A 16930-nucleotide genomic window follows, 5' to 3' on the forward strand; every position below is an offset into this window, starting at 1 on the left:
ATTAATAGTTGTACACAAAATGTCCCTATGAAACATAGTACTTTGTATGATAAACATGTCTCAATAAAAAAGGATGGGGGGGGTGAGGCTGGAGAGATTGTTCAATGGTTAAAGGTACTTGCTTGAAAGCCTGATAGCCTGGGTTTGATTCCTCAGTATCCACATAAAGCCAGATATACAAGGTGGTGCATGCAATTGGAGTTTTTGCAGGAGCAAAAGGTCCTGGTGCACCAGTATCCATCCATTCATTCATTCATTCATTCATTCATTCATTCACTCTCTCTCCTTCTGCTTGAAAATAAATAATAAATAAATATTTTTTAAAAGACATTTTTAAAATTAAGATGTGATGGTGATGCACACCTTTAATCCCAGCACTTGGGAGGCAGAGGTATGACTATTGCCATGAGTTCAAGGTCACCCTGCGACTACATAGTGAATTCCAGGTCAGCCGAGATTAGAATGAGACCCTATCTCATAAAACAAACAGACAAACAGGAAAGAAGATGCAACATTACTATCCTCATAGCGAGTCTGGATGTGGCCACTGCAAGGGCAAGTACTCCTGTGTATAGCACATATATCACACTATATGAGTGAATAAAGAAAAGGAATAACACAGAGTTACACAAATACTAGTAGATACTCCCACACTTCATGAAAACTTAGGGTTCTTGGTCTCTACCCCCCTCTTGTATTTATTTCTTTTTTTAATATGGAATGCTTCAAAATTTGTGTGTCATCTTTGTGTAGTGGCCATGCTAATCTTCTTGTATCATTTCAATTTTAGTATAGGTGCTGCTGAAGGTAGAGCTCCCTCCTGCATTTCTAAACTTAAATTTAATACCAGTAACTTACAACTCTACAGAAGACATCATAGTCCCATGTCACATCTGAATATCTATGACTCATAGAAGCTTAAAATCATATTCACAACACTGCAAATCTCAAATTAGATTACCACATGATCTGTCAATTATGGCTCTGGCATTTAGGGCCAAATAATTCCATATGAATTGTAAATTTTTTTACTGATAGTCCTCATTTCTACATCTATGTGCCAACAGAATCTCCATAGACGGCCAAAATCCCTTGAAAGAAAAATGTTCCTCAATCAGAAACACACTAGTAAGGACAATTATTTCTACTATATATTATGGTGAGAAGGATTTTTCTTGGTAGTCTATGAAGACTTTTATTGTTATTTTGGTAGGAATTGAATCTGTAGATCATTTTACAAAGTATAAACATATTAGCAATACTAATTGTTCTAAGCTGTGAGCATAGCATTTCCTTAACTTTATATATATTTTCTCCTATGTTTTCATTATTAGTTCATAGTTCTTATTGCAGAGATCTTTCAAATCACAGAGGTATCTAATTCCAACAAGAGTAGCCATTATTAAAAGAAAACTAATAACTGCAGGTGGAAAATATAAATTGACATGGCACTCCCATAGAGCAGTATGGATACTTCTCAAAATATTACAAAGAAAATTATCTTGATTGCTAAATCACTACCAGATACGTATTTAAAGGAAACTAAATTAGGAAGTCATTATAACATCTGCTTGGCTTATGTTTATTGCAGTACTAGTTAACAATAACAAAGATATGGAATCATTTCAACATTCATCAGCCAATGAATGGGAAAGGAAAATAAGATGTATGTAATGCAATGCCGTTCAGTCATAAAAATGATGCAATCTGTGATTTGTGACAATGTAACTAAAACTGGAAGACATTGTGATAGGCAAATTAGACTAGAAATGAAAGAGGAGTAATATATGACCTAAATCATGAGAAACTGAAAAGACCGATGTCACAGAAGTTGAGACAAGAATAGAGGATTCCTGCGGAGTGGGGAGAATAAGGAAGAGGCTAATCATGGTACCAAGATGGCTGTATACACACTGTGTGCATAACTAATAATAATAATACAAATACATTTTAAAAAGAATGGTGGTGATCAGAGGCTGGGGAAATAGTAGATATAGAATAATAGCAAAATATTTGTCAACATGCACTGTTACAGTTAGATATTGTGGTGGTTTTAGGGTAAAATATCCACTGTATCTTAATGTATTTGCAATTAAACATTGTACTTAAACCTCTCCCTGTAGAGCCTTTGGAAGGTGGAACCTTACTGGACTGTGTTCCCTAGGGAGATTTTATGGTTGTATAGCCCAATTCCACTTGCCACACTTAGCTCACTCTCTCTACTTTATCCTAGCTGCTATGAATATGTGATGCCTGGTTGTCATATCCTGCTATGCTTTCCCTGTAATGATGAAATGTCCCCTTGAAACTTAAATCCATCAATAAACTTTTTTTTTTCCCCATAAGCTGCTTCTTATCAGGTGTTTGTTTCAGACAATGAGATGGTAACTGCTACAGGTCTGAGAAATAAGTTCTGGTATGCTAGTACGTAATGGGAAAACTATAACTAATAATGCTCTATATTTCTAAATCCTGATTACAGGGAAATGATAAGAAGTTGCATGTGCTCACCCTGATTTGAACATTACACAATGTATACATGTATCTAATAGCATATTCCCCACAAATTGACATAATTGTATATGTCAATTAGAAGTTATTTTTAAAAATCCAAAGCTCAGGATATATAGTCCATGTCCTTGACCTCAATCTCCAATATTATAATTTATATTTAAAAAAAAAATCTAAGACTCAGCCACAGTGAAAAATTTTAAACATGTCTTTTTTTTTTTTTAAGCAATCCCAAAAGACTGGCCCTTTTATTATGAGAGAGAAAATGAGAGAGAGAGAATTGGTGCTCATGGGCCTCTAACCACTGCAATCAAACTCCAGATGTGTGAGCCCCCTTGTGTGCATGTGCAACCTAGCACACTTGCATCACTATGCATCTGGCTTACATGGGACCTGGAGAGTTGAACATGAGTCCTTAGGCTTCACAGGAAGTCACCTTAATAACTATGCAATATCTCCAGCCCTGGAGTTTTGAAACAAATATGGAATAATCTTTATCATATTTTTCCACCCTCGCTTCTTTGCATGTTTCCAGTAGTTTCTAATTGTATTATAAAATGCTATTGGAAAATCATGGCAGTTTTCCAAAAAAGATTAAAAACAGAAAAAAAATGCTTTATCAAGTTGGTAGTAGTGACACAGCCCTGGAATCCCAGTACTTGGGAAGCCTAGGTGAGAGAACCATTATGACTTCAATGCCAGCACACGATACAGAGTGAATTCTCAGTCAGACTGGGTGATTAAGTGAGACCTTATGAAAGAAGAACTATTTATCAAATAAAGTCATGAACTTTTAGCTTTGAAATTGCTACTACTTATTTTGTTCCAAAATGATGTATCAAGTAATTTTTCATGCTGTTCTAATATTGGTGAGTCTTCATGAAGTTATGTACAACTGTAAAGGAGTTTGACATTAAAAATATTCAGAGACATTGGTATTTAGCATTCACTAACTTATTCATTATCATTGACTATAAAGGTGATGCCATAGTAAAAGGAAAATATTCTCTATATTAAAAGAAGTTGTCAATTGTCTATGATTTTTTGTATAATTTTTGCTCAGTGTAGATACTGTATATGTTAACTTTACTTGGATAAATATTTAATTATTACAAATTTTCACATTTATGATATAACTGAACATTGTATGTCCTCCACTCCATCATCTATGGTGGGTTCCCTTCAATTAGAGCCTTGCAGAGAAAGCACTTTCTCAGTAAATCCACATGACTGAGAGAACTTGGGATCCACGTAAACAAGGCAAGCAAAGTTCCTTGTTCTGACCCCAAGGGAAAGCCAGCATACTCCAATCATTCCTCATGGGGGTTGTTCACCAGTATGCATCTTATGTATGTTTTCAGTTTCCATTTTTTAAATATTTTATGAATTATTGAGTTTATTTGGGGGAAATCATAATTCACAAAAATTATTTAGGGAAACTGATATCTAGGAATAGGCTGGAGCATTTCCACACATATATGTGGGAGACTGAACATAGAAGCTCCTTCAAATAACAGACCAGAGAGGATTAAGAAATACTGACAAATCTCAAAGATAAATCTCACATGTATGTAATCAAAGTGAGAGGGTACCCCCAAAGCATGATACAAAAATAGAAGGCAAGAAGAAAATTACTCAAGCCAAGATAGATATTCCTCCATTCCCAGCCAGGCTAGTCCCAGCATGCTGGTCTCTGTCAGGCTGAGAAGGGGGGACAGACTCGTATGGATGTTCAGGCCAGCTCATGGGGCAAAATGAAGAAAAGAGTAGGTGAGAGAGAGTGTATCCATGTAGAAATTACATGGCACAAAGAGTGCCAAGAATGGACCCAGAAATTCAGATGAGAAATGGGTAGTAAGCAGAGGTACACCAATACTTACCCTGAGTTTAGAGCGATTACACAAGTAGCAAGCCCAGAGTTTAGGGGAGATACCCATGTGATAGACCTAAAGTGTGAAGGGAATACAGATGTGGTAGACTGAGAGATTAGAGGTAAGTCATACATGTGATTAAAGTGAGAAGTTACCTCAGGTAAGAAGGCAGATATACAGCAAGAAGAAAAGTACCCAGGCCAAGGTAAGCATCCCCCTTCCCAGCCATGCCGGTCCTGGCCAGGCTGGGAAGGAAGAGCAGACTCACTTGGATGTTCAGGCTAGATTACAGGGCAAAAAGAAGAGACAGCTTCCATTTTTTAAAATTAATCTTCAAACAATTACCATATGTAGTACTGTAATTAATAAAGATAGCCAACATATATTCAGACTGTTCTTGTGCCTCTATGACATTGAAAAGGCCACTCCTCAGCCAGAAGTGATAGTTGACCATCAGCACTTAGAAAGACTATATTTAGTCTAATTAATAAAAGGCATTTTCTTTAACATTGTGAGTGAATGAAAACTACATTATTCAAATGATTAGGGACAAATTTGATCAACAATTATAGACAAAAGTAACAAGTATATCCAGACATTGTGGCACATGCCTTTAAACCCAGTACTCAGAAGGCCAAGGTAGAAAGATTGCTGTGAATTCAAGGACACCTAGAGACCAAAAAGTGAATTCCAGGTAGCCTGGTCTAAAGAAAGACCCTATCTTGAAAAAAAAACAAAAAACCAGAACTAAAACCTGCACTATATTTGGTCCACCAATATTTCAATATGGACTATGAAGAAGGGGAGAAAAAAGACATAAAAACAATAGAGGAAGATGGGCCTGGTGGCGCATGCCTTTAATCCCAGCACTTGGGAGGTAGAGGTAAGAGGATTGCTGTGAGTTTGAGGCCACCCTGAGACTACATAGTGAATTCCAGGTCAGCCTGGGCTACAGTAAGACCCTACCTCCAAAAAAAGTAACTAGCATTAAAAAGTCTCTAGTATAATAAAAAGCATAAGAGCCATAGATAAATTCCACTCAAATTACTGATCCAAGTTGTTGTTTAAGAAGCATGAGTTTAAGAAGTATGAATTTTTCAAGTATACACAGGAATCAAGTGACAGTATAACATAAGAAAATATGAATAAGTAGTTTCTCTCTTAGTTTACACTGCAGTAAAGAAGATAAAAATAGAAATCTCAGATCAAAAATATCGGCAAGGGCTGGAGAAATGGCTTAGTGGTTAAGGTGCTTGCCTGCAAAGCCAAAGGCCCTCAGTTAGATTCCCTAGGACCCACATAAGCCAGATGTATAAGGTGGCAAATGCATCTGGAGTTTGTTTGCCATGGCAGAAGGCCCTAGCACACCTATTCTCTTTCCTTCCCTCCCCCCTCCCCCCCCCCTTCTCTCTCTCTCTTCCTCTGCCTCATTCTTGCTCTCAAATAAATAAAAATATATATTGGCGAGTTTTGAATTTTGGGGTTTCAATATTATTTTACTCATCCATAGTTGTCCTTTCTTTAATTAACTACTCATTGTACTTCATAAAATAGTTATGAAATGTTATGTGAAATAAATTACCACTTATTGTTTTTTCTAAGTGTTCTTTAATTATAGACATATTTAGTATGGATTCATCATGAGTTGGTACCACCTTTTCCCTCATCTCTGTCCCCTTCCATTGGGTGTCCTCTTAGTGGCAATGCAGGTATTCCCCATGGGTTTGTGGGTTTTGTGTTGTGGGTGCATCAGTCAGTTGTTGGAGGAAGGCAGTGCCTCTGGGCATGATGTCCAAATCTGTGGCTCTTACACTGTTTATGTCACCTCTTCTGCAAAGGTCCCTGGGACTTGTTGGATGAGTTTTAAGTCTACTTCAGTAATGAGCTTTAGTAGCCTCTGGATCTGTGCTTTGGAAGGAGTTGAGTGCCCTCATCATGTGTCTTGATCACCCTGGGGCTGATTGTCAGGCTTATCATGGAAGATATATCCTTCATCATCTCCCCAATTTCTCTGTGGTTTCATCTAGGACTTGATTATCTCCTTGGGTCTCACTACCTTCTGAAAGAGAAAAAAAAAAAAAAAAGACAGATTATCCAATAGTGAAGCCAGCACAGGTTAAATGGGCTAACCCTTATTAATTTAGGGAGAATTTGATGGAGGTAGCCCCCTTTTTAGCCAAAGACTAGTGAGAGCTTGACATTGGAGAGCATAATCTTTGTCACCATAGGATTCTGACCTAGTCCCCACTTCCAGATATGGGTTCCTTTCCACTGAGTGGTTCTCTTAGCCAATCATAAATCTATTGGTTACCCACCAAGTCTGTGTGCCACTACTGTACTTGTGTGTACAACTGTCAGGGTGTTTTCTTCTGAGTAGCTTAGAAGCTTGCTTGTTTAGACCACTGATGGCCATTATCCCCTAGTAGATCATGTAGCACTTTCCATCACTAGACGGCTAACTGGTGACTGCCTCCCTTCCAGATTCTAGCCAGGTTACTTTCTGTTCTATGTCAGCAGCATAGGGTTTCTTCACCAATACGGTCTTACCTTTTACCTCTGGTGGGTAATGAAGTGCTTTGAAAGAAGCCTGTCTCGTTTTGGGGAACTCTTAGACCTCTCTGATGAACAGCTCATTGTGGTAGCAACCAATTTCTGATACCAGGAGTTATGGGCCAGAGCAAAAAAAAAAAAAAAAATTAGGTTATGCTTCACCCCACTTTGTCCAGGGCTCTTTTATTCAAGTGCTCCTCCTATACTCCTGTTGATGGTTCAATCTTTTAGTCTATTTTCAGGGATAAAGGTTTCTGTGGTACCAGTTCATATTGAGTTTAGTTTTCTGTTTTTTACTACCACCTTCCTGTTCCCCTCCCCCAAGTCCTTCTATCCCTATTGTTTGGGCCTTAACTGCCTGTCGGGTATGTGAGCAACTTGAGCTGATCCAGGATAGGAACCACAGATGAGATAGACCATGTGGCAGTTGTCTTTCTGTGATTGTGTGAGTTCATTGAGTATGGTCTGTTCCAAGTCCATCAATTTTTTTTTAGCAAGTTTCATTGTGTCATATTTTTCTTACTGTTAAATAGAATTCCACTGTCTAACTGCACCACAACTTCCTTATCCATTCAACCAATAATGGACACCTGGTTTGATTCCAGTTTTTAGCTATTATGAATTGAGCAGCTAAATTGAGCACATATCTTTATAGTGAAGCATGGAGTATTTAGGGTGACTGTCCAGTAGGGGAATAACTGGGTTTATTGACAACTCAATATTCATCCATTTTAGGAAACAACATATTAATTTCCATAGTGGCTGTACAAATTTATAATCCCACCAACAGTGAATGAGGGTTTTTCTTTCTCCACATTCTCACCAACATTTGTTGACATTTGATTTTTTTAATGATTGTCATCTTTACTGGAGTTAAATGGCATCTCATGGTTGTTTTAACTTGTATTTCCCTGATGGTTAGGGATGTTGAACATTTTCCTAAATGTGTGTTAGCTATTTGTATTTCTTCCTCTGAGAACTCCCTATTCAGTTCTCTGCCCCAGTTTTGGAGTGGGTTTGTTGTTGTTGTTTAGTTTTTGGCATTCTTTGTAGATTCTAGATATTAGGTTCCTGTCAGTGATATAGATGGCAAAAAATTTTCTCCCATTCTGTGGGTAATTTCCTGGCTCTGATTATGGTAAGTTTGTCTGTGCAAAAGCTTCTTAGCTTCATGATACCACATTGGTTGAGTGATTGTTTAATTTCCTGGGTTACTGGGGTTTTATTCAGGAAGGCTTTCCTCACACCTACATCAAGGACAGTTCCTCCTATTTTTTTTTTCTTCTAGTAGGAGAAGAGTTTCTGGTCTTATATTGAGGTCTTTAATCACTTTGCACTTGATTTTTGTGTATGGTGATATGTATGGCACTAGTTTCCTCTGCTACATATGGTTGTCCAGTTTGTCTAGCACCATTTGTGATGCTGTCTTCTCCAGTCTACATTATTAGCACTTTTTTCCAAGATCAAGTAGCTCTAGTTACTTTACCTAAAGTCAGGTCTTCAGTTATGTTCCATTGCTCTATGTTTCTGTTTTTAATGCCAGTACCATGCTGTTTTGTTACTATGGCTTTGTAATATAGCTTTAGATTGGGAATGGTGATATCTCCAAAGGTGTTTCTTTTGCTGAGGAGCTGTTTTGATACCCAAGGTCTATTGCCATTCCATATGAGTTTTGAGATCATTTTTTATATCTCTGTGAAGAATGATGCTAGAATATTTATTCGTATTGCATTAAATATGTATATTGTTTTGGGTAGAATTGCCATTTTCATAATATTAATTCTACCAATGCAGGAACATGGGAAGTCTTTCCATCTTCTAAAGTCCTCCTTAATTTCTTTCTCAAGTGTTTTTATGTTCCCGTAATATATGTCTTTCACATCCTTGGTTAGTGTTATTCTAAGTTATTTAACTTTTTTTTTGTTGCTATTGCAAATTGAAGTCTTGTTAATTTCTTTCTCTGTATATTTGTCCTTTGCATATGGAAAGACTACTGATTTTTTTGTATTTATTATGTATCCTCCCTTTTTACTGAAGGAATCAGTCACCTTTATAAGTTTTGACACGGATACTTTTGGGTCACTTATATGTAAGATCATGTCATCTGCAAATAGGGCTAACTTGATATCTTCCTTTCCAGTTTATATCCCTTTTATTTCTCTCCTGACTTATTGCTTGGGATATGACTTCTAGTACTATGTTTAAAACCAGTGGTGAGAGAGGATGCCCTTGTCTTGTTCCTGATATCAATGGTAACTCCTTGAGTCTTTCCCTATTAAGCAAGATTTGGCCTTTAGGTGATTTCCATATAGGCTTTATTGTGTAAAATATATTGTCCATACCTATTCTCTCTAGCATGTCAATCATGAAGTGACATTGTGTTTTGTCAAAGGCCTTCTCTGCATTTATTGAAATGATCATGTGGTTCTTGTAATTAAGTTTATTTATATAGTATGTCATATTGACTGATTTCCATATTTTGAACTATACCTGCATCCCTGGGATGGAGCCTACTAGATCAAGGTGGATAATTCTTCTGATGTGTCAATGAGTTCAGTTTGTGAGTATTTTGTTCAAGTTCTAAGCATCTAAGTTCATGAGAAATATAAGCCTATAGTTTTCTTTTCTTGTTGTATCTATGTCTGGTTTTGGTATTAGGGTGATGCTAAGTTAATGGAAGGAGTTAGGGAAGATTCCCTGTTCTCCAATTATGTGAAACAGTTTGAGAAAAATTTCAGTTCTTTAATGAAGGTTTGATAGAATCCAGCTGAGAAGCCATTTGGTCCTGGGTGTTTCTTTTGGGTAAGGTTTATGACTACCTTTTAAATCTTGATGTATGTGATATATTTGTTTAGGAAATTAAACTGCTCTGAGTTTAGTTTTGGTATGTGGCATATGTCTAGGAATTCATCAATTTCTTCTAGATTATCCAATTTGAGGAGTAGAGATTTTGGGAGTAAGTCCTAATGATACTTTAAATTTCATTTATGTCTGTTGTGGCCTCTCCCTTTTCATTTCTAATTTTAATTTGAAACCTCTCTTATTTTCACTTGATCAAATTGTTTATATTTTTTCAATGAACCAGCTAATTTCAACAATTTTCTTAATTGATTTCTTAGTTTCCAATTCACTAATTTCTGCTCTGATCTTGACTATATTTTTTCCCATCTGGGTTGTATTCTTTTTTTCCCATTTGGATTGTATTCTTGTTTTTCCAATACCTTTAAGTGTAGGTTTACATTATTAATCTGGGATCTTGCTGTCTTTGTTATGAAGACATTTAGTGCTATGAATTTTTACCTAAGAATTGCCTTCACTGTGTCCCATTAGTGTTGATAAGTTGTGTTCTCATTGCCATTCTCTTATAGAAATTTTTCAATTTTTGTTTGTTTTATTCCACTACTAATTCACTGTTTAAAAGTATGTAGCTCAGTTTCTAGGAACTGAGGAAATTTGTAATGTATCTCTTGTTATTTTCTAGATTACAGCATTGTGATCTGATATAATGCAGGAAATCATGTCAATTATCTTGAATTTATGGAGGCGGTTTTATAGCCTAATATAATATCTAGTTTGGAGAAAGTTCCATGAGAAGAATGTGTATTCTGTAAAATTTGGGTAGAATGTTCTGTAGATGTACATTAGGACTAGTTGATCTATATTGTTGTTGAGCTCTCTTACTTCCCTGTTGATTTTCTGTATGGATGATCTGTCTATTGAAGATAGTGGAATATTGAAGTCTCTAACTATGATGATGTTGGTGTTTATTTCTGCTTTGTTATCAAGTTGGTTTAGCTTTTTAACTATGGTGCACCTGTGTTTGGTGCATATAGATTTATGATTGTGATGTCCTCATGTTGGATCAGTCCCTTAATGAGTAAGAAATAGCCTTCTTTGTCCTTTTGGATACTTTTGTTTTGAAGTCTATTTTTTCAGATATTAATTATAGCAACACCCACTTGTTTCTTATTTCCATTTGCTTAGAATATTATTTTAACATGTCTTTGGTCTTCCCCTTCTGGAATACCCATGATCTGAATGTTAGTGTGTTACAGTATCCTGCAGTTCCCTCATGTTCTGTTCACAAGAATTTTTAAACTTATTAAAAGTTTTGAACTCCCAAAGAAGGTAGAAAGACAGAAAGAAGGAGAGAGAGTGAGATAATGGGCACTCCAGGGCCTCCAGCCACTGCAAACAAACTCCAGATGCATTTTCCCTCTTGTGCATCTGAATTACGTGGGTCCCGAGGAATAGAATCTGGGTCCTTTGGCTTTGCAGGCATGAATTTTAACTGTTAATCCATCTCTCCAGCCCTGGACTTCTATTAAAGTATATACCTATTGTCACCTTTCATGTTTCAAATAAATTCTAGAGAAAAGAAAAAGAGAGAAAAGCATATATTCATCTGGGATATCTACTGCCTTAAAATTCATAAGAGAAAGTAAGCTGTTGACACAGAGTAAAAGTAAGCCCTCAATTTAGGCAGTAATACTTTCTTAAACATAGATCATGTTCCTAGATCCCTGGCATCAGGAACTTGTCAGACAATTCTCTGGAGAATAAGCAGTAAAGACCATAAGGCTGATAAGGAAGTGACTGGGATCACTGGAATAGCAGTCAGGAAATTGAAAAGGGAAAGGTTCACTCTCTCTTACATCATAATAAAATGATAGGCAGCAAAGTCATCAAAATTAACAAACAATATGAAAATGCATGCATTTTTTTGAGGATATGACTTACAGTTTTGTCAAGACAATCTATCATATAATGTATTGACATTAGTTGTGGTCAATAGTTTTATGTATCATAAATTAGGTCATGTAGCTGTATAATCAAGATGTGTTGGTGTTATTTTATATAAGTTATGTCTCATTAAAGTTCAGGAAGAATACCTTATACATAGTGGCATGCATATGAACACTGATGCTGTGTTTACATTTCCGAGAATTTATCTGTCACATACATTTATATAAATTGGAGTAACCAAAAAATTACAAATTGATAATGCATAAATCACATTTTACATAAAGAATTGATGTTAATACAAATATCACAGTAAATTATTTCTTATTTATTTGAGAGAACATAGCCCTAAGGAACTTATCTATAGCTAACCATAGAGGACATTTATTTATGTATTTATTTAAGAGCAGCAGACAGAGAGAGAAGGAGAGAGAGAGAGAGAGAGAGAGAGAGAGAGAGAGAGAGAGAGAGAGAGAGAACGGGCACGCCAGGGCCTCCAGCCATTGCAAATGAACTCCAGAGGCGTATGCCCCTTGTGCATCTGGCTAACATGGGTCCTGGGGAATCAAGCCTCAAACAGGGGTCCTTAGGCTTCACAAGCAAGTGCTTAACCACTAAGCCTTCTCTCCAGCCCCCCATAGAGGACTTTTAACAATGTTCTGAAAATTCTAACTCTCTACCAAGTGTATGAAGATTTATTAATATACTGATTTACTCTCAGTAATTAACCTCTTAGTAAAAACCAATGATCTCTCATACTTCTATGAATTTTAAGATAAGTTCTATAATAATTTTCCCAGTTATTTGGCCTTATAAACACAAGTTTCATCACATTATAGCCAGCACTGATAAGATGCCAAATTCAAAATTATATAATGACCCAGAGGGTTTTGGACACTACGTATTTTGATTGCCTCATTAAAAAAAATGTTCCTTTTTTCCTTTGTCTGTTTCTAGTACCATTCCATCAATTCCCTTTGGTAGTACACTAAAGTAGTTATAAACCCATAACACACAGTTTATGTTTCATCACAAACTAAATAGGATATTCCAGAATCTATGACATTCCAAAAAAGAGCATATATTTAAGTAAAACTTATTTACCTTTCATCAGAGGGAAATGAATATCTACCTGTTTGAGAGCATTGGCCTCCTATTAAGGTAAAAAAATTACTTGTTATCTTTCATGTTCAAAATAAATAACAGAGAAAAGGAAGAAAAAGGATTATATTCATCTGGGGCCGATGCTAACTAGACATTCATGGGCAGGAGGAATGCGTCAGGCACAGAGTGAGAGTGAGCCCTGAATTCAGGTGAGTAGTATTTCTACCTTATCCTTCAATGCATCTGTACCACATCCAATTCCAACAAATGTCTTTCAAATCATACAACTTTGTTATAAACAAGTCAAAATGGCACAGCTGACTCTACCATCTCACCTTAATATTAGGCCTAATTCAAATGACTGTTCTTCCCATATAATGAGACAAGGGCAAATAGATGAAGAAAATAAAAATCATAAAATCATGGTGTGTTAAAAAGTGGATGTAAGCTTCATCTCAAGACCAAGTTCAATGACTTCAAAAGTGTGTGCACAACGTAGTGCCACCCTTAGCTGAAATGTAATTCTTGTCTTGTATGTGACTCTGGCATGGAGCAATACAAGGATATAACTTGGAGAATCAAAATTAGTAAGACTTGATTTTCTTTGTGCTTTTCTTTTTTTTTTTTTTTTTTTTTTTTGAGAAAGGGTCTTGCTCTAGCCCAAGCTGACCTGGAATTCACTATGTTGTCTCAGGGTGACCTCAAATTCATGGCAGTCTTTCTACTTCTGCCTCCTGAGTGCTGGAATTAGAGGTGGTTGCCACCATGCCTGGAAATACTTGATTTTCAAAGCCTGCCTGAGTAAAACCAGAAAACATTTTCATAGTTTAATCTGAGATCATGGGATCAACTTTAAACTAACTACAGAAGATCTGAAGATATATCCATTCATCCACCATATTTATCTCTAATTTATCTAATTCTTTTTAGTTCAATTTAGACATCACCTACTAATTATGTTATTGATTTTCATATTCATGTGTTTTGTGGAATAGGAAGAGAAAACGTGTTCTTTTCCTTCTATAGAAAGTTGATATAATGAAAGGGCTTCACTAATATATTGTGGGGTGGAATTGCAGAAATTACATGGTATTTAGCAAGGTAGAAAGAATAACTCTCCAACCAGAAGTTCTGCCTTAGAAAATGCAATAACTACCATTTGTTTCAAGATGTGTCAAAAGAAGAAAAGATACATATAAGAAAAGCCTTTCTAAGATGATCATATTGATTTAAAAAAAAAAGTGCTCAGCCCTGGAGATGGAATTAAACTTTCCAATCTGTAGAATGCCCTTCATCAGAATGGACATTTGGTAAGCACCCATGGTGTTCACTGTTCTTTGGAATGGGTAAAATAATCCATTCCCTTAGAATAAAAAGAACAATTCAAAACATTAAGCAGATAAATGTAGAGATCAAGGTTAAAAGTAAAGATGAAAGGAATATGAGGAATGAGAGGTAAAAATAAAAATAAGAACTACAAAGACAGAGGGTTTGGGGGAATTAAGGAGATAAATTACAAGAAAAATCATTCTAAAAGCAAACAAAAATATTATAAGAAAAGGTGAGATGCCTCAGCTCTTACTTGCAAAACCTGATGGCCCTGGTTCAATTTACCAGTACCCACATGCCGATGCCAATATGACTAAAGTTTGAGAAAGAGGGAAGGAGATAACAGATATCCTCTGCCCCTTGTATCTTCTATGAGAAATGTCTTCTGGTCCAATGAAAACTAGGAAAATAAGAGGCTGTAGAAAGCATTCAGGCTTCCATCTTAGCTTCACTAACAATACTTTCTTGTCTCATCAGATGGGGACAAAACCAGAAATGCAACACAGAAATGAATTGTGTAAGGAAAAATATTCATTTGTTGCACATGTTTTTTTGTTGTTGTTGTTGTTGTTGTTTTGTTTTTTGGTTTCTCAAGGTAGGGTTTCATTCTAGCGCAGGCTGACCTGGAATTCACTATGTAGCCTCTGGGTGGCCTTGAACTCACCATGATCCTCCTACCTCTGCCTCCTGAGTGCTGGGATTAAAGGCGTGCACCACCATGCCCGGCTGCACATATGTTTTTACTCTCCATGACCAGCAAAATTTGAGAATCACTGAAACAAGTTCAGAAATTAGAACAGAATATGATAGAAAATTGATCAAAGACATTGAATGGCACAGGATTTGTTAGTTGACAGGTGACAGGGTGTCAGGTTGAAATCAGAAAGTGAAGGCAAAGGAAGAGAGATGGTAACTTTTAGCTGTGCCTGAGTCTTGGTGTTGGGAACCCAGAAAGATATATGATAATTAACCATAATCATCAGTGTATGCACATAGGGTAAAAATAGGAGGGTGAATTTTACACTTCTTGTCCCAAGCATATTTTTGCAGGCAGAGTATAGTATCACTGTGAATGTCAACAGGTGAGTAAAAGGGTAAAAGAGAAAGAGGCTCCCAAACCAATTCAAACAGCATCAAAGAGAAAATTCCCCATGTTGAACTTGTTTAGATTCAGTAGTTGTGTCATGGTAAATATGCCAGTATGTGTTGGTATATGTGACTATATGTACCAGAGTATTTTATGTACTCACCCCATAGCAACTGGCTTACTTAGATATGCCACCCCACCCCCTTTGCTTAAGAGTTCAGATGTGTCTTAATAGCTGCACTGAGAAATCCAATGACTTCATGACATTTTCTGTGACTTCCCTTAAATCTATATTCTAATTACTCCTTCTCCCTTTACTATTCCTGTATGTGTAGATGACTAACTTTTGTCAAATTTTAAATAGAGTTTTTCCCTACTTAAGAATGCCTCAATTTAAAATAGCATGGTAGGAAAATGTTGAAAAATTCTGTGGTAAGTGTTAGAAATAAGAGCATGTTTCTAGAATACATTCACGAGGCTGAGATGGCCCCAGGATGTTTTATCAGTGTCCTATTCAGTGTATATATGTGTTCATTTTCTGAAGATGTGACATGAATTATGTTCTATAACAGCCCCTTTTATAGCATATTTTTTGGTCATTAATGTTGTAGCATGTAGCAGAACCTTATTTTTTAATACAAATAGAATTTCATTGCAACCATGATTTTCAAACCATTTTAACATATAAATGTCATAAGTAATCCAAAACTACATAATATTTATTTGTTCTAATTAGTAGTATTGTGTCTTTTAAGTCTAGTCTAATGATGAAGCATATATATTCTTACATATTATGAATAGCTATCAAATCAGCAAAATTATGCCTCAATGATAGAAAACTCACAAATACAGTAGTTTTAAGCCATAAGCTGTAATGATACAGAGAGATGTCCCACTATTCTATGTTCTCAAGTGGATCGTCAGAAGCACTCTACTGGACACATGACATTCTTCTTCAGAGGCCAGTATTCAAACACACCCATAATTTTGGATTTCTCTAACATGTATGTAACCCTGACAAGGCAAAGTTATGCCAAAGGAGAAGGATATCAATGGAGTAGCTTTGTGATATTTTAGGGAGAAGTAGGAGAAAAAATTGAGCCTGGGAAAGTATTGACAGTGATTTATGAATAACCAAGGGGATATGTCTCAATGATAAAAAAGAAAAAAAATCAGTTTTGCCTGACAGCCTGTTGATATGTTTGTAGTAAGATTGTACATAGGCAGCATTCACAAATTCAGATTAAACACAAGCAAGTAATAAGAAGAAAAGAAGAATTTTGTAAAAACTGAAAATAAGAAGCAGTTGAAAGAACTCTGTACAAGAACAGAGAAGGGATGACAACTGAGAAAATCTGAAAAGACAAACAAAAAAAACCCACTGAACTTCTATGAACAGTAAAAATAAACCAACAAAGAGAACAACCTAGCTAACAGGTGCATTTTATTTTATTTAATAAATTTGTAATATAACCTCAGCAAAGAGGCTTAGAGTCCCACAGGATAACAGTTAAGTAAACATACAGTGCTAGATGGAAAGTGCTTCTGGAAGGATAATGAGGAATTGGAACAAACATAGAAGGATTAATTAAATACACAGACAATTGTGGGTAATAGGTTGTTCTTAAGTGGGGAATATGGACTATGGTAAATACTGTTTTCATATGGAATTGAGCTGAGGCAGAAGGAAAGAGGGTTTATAACATGCTTGCTGAATTCTGCAGACTGAGAAGTG

The 16930-nt window shown here is 36.1% G+C and overlaps 1 non-coding gene across 1 annotated transcript; it reads right to left on the reverse strand.

Moving 5' to 3' along the window:
* Positions 1-709: 709 nt before the first annotated feature.
* LOC123463142 lies at positions 710-816 on the reverse strand. Its single transcript, XR_006638751.1, has one exon. It is a non-coding gene; the product is annotated as a U6 spliceosomal RNA (small nuclear RNA).
* Between the last annotated feature and the right edge of the window lie 16114 nt (positions 817-16930).

This window comes from Jaculus jaculus, chromosome 8 (genome assembly GCF_020740685.1).
Source record: "Jaculus jaculus isolate mJacJac1 chromosome 8, mJacJac1.mat.Y.cur, whole genome shotgun sequence".
Taxonomy (NCBI): Eukaryota; Metazoa; Chordata; class Mammalia; order Rodentia; family Dipodidae; genus Jaculus; species Jaculus jaculus.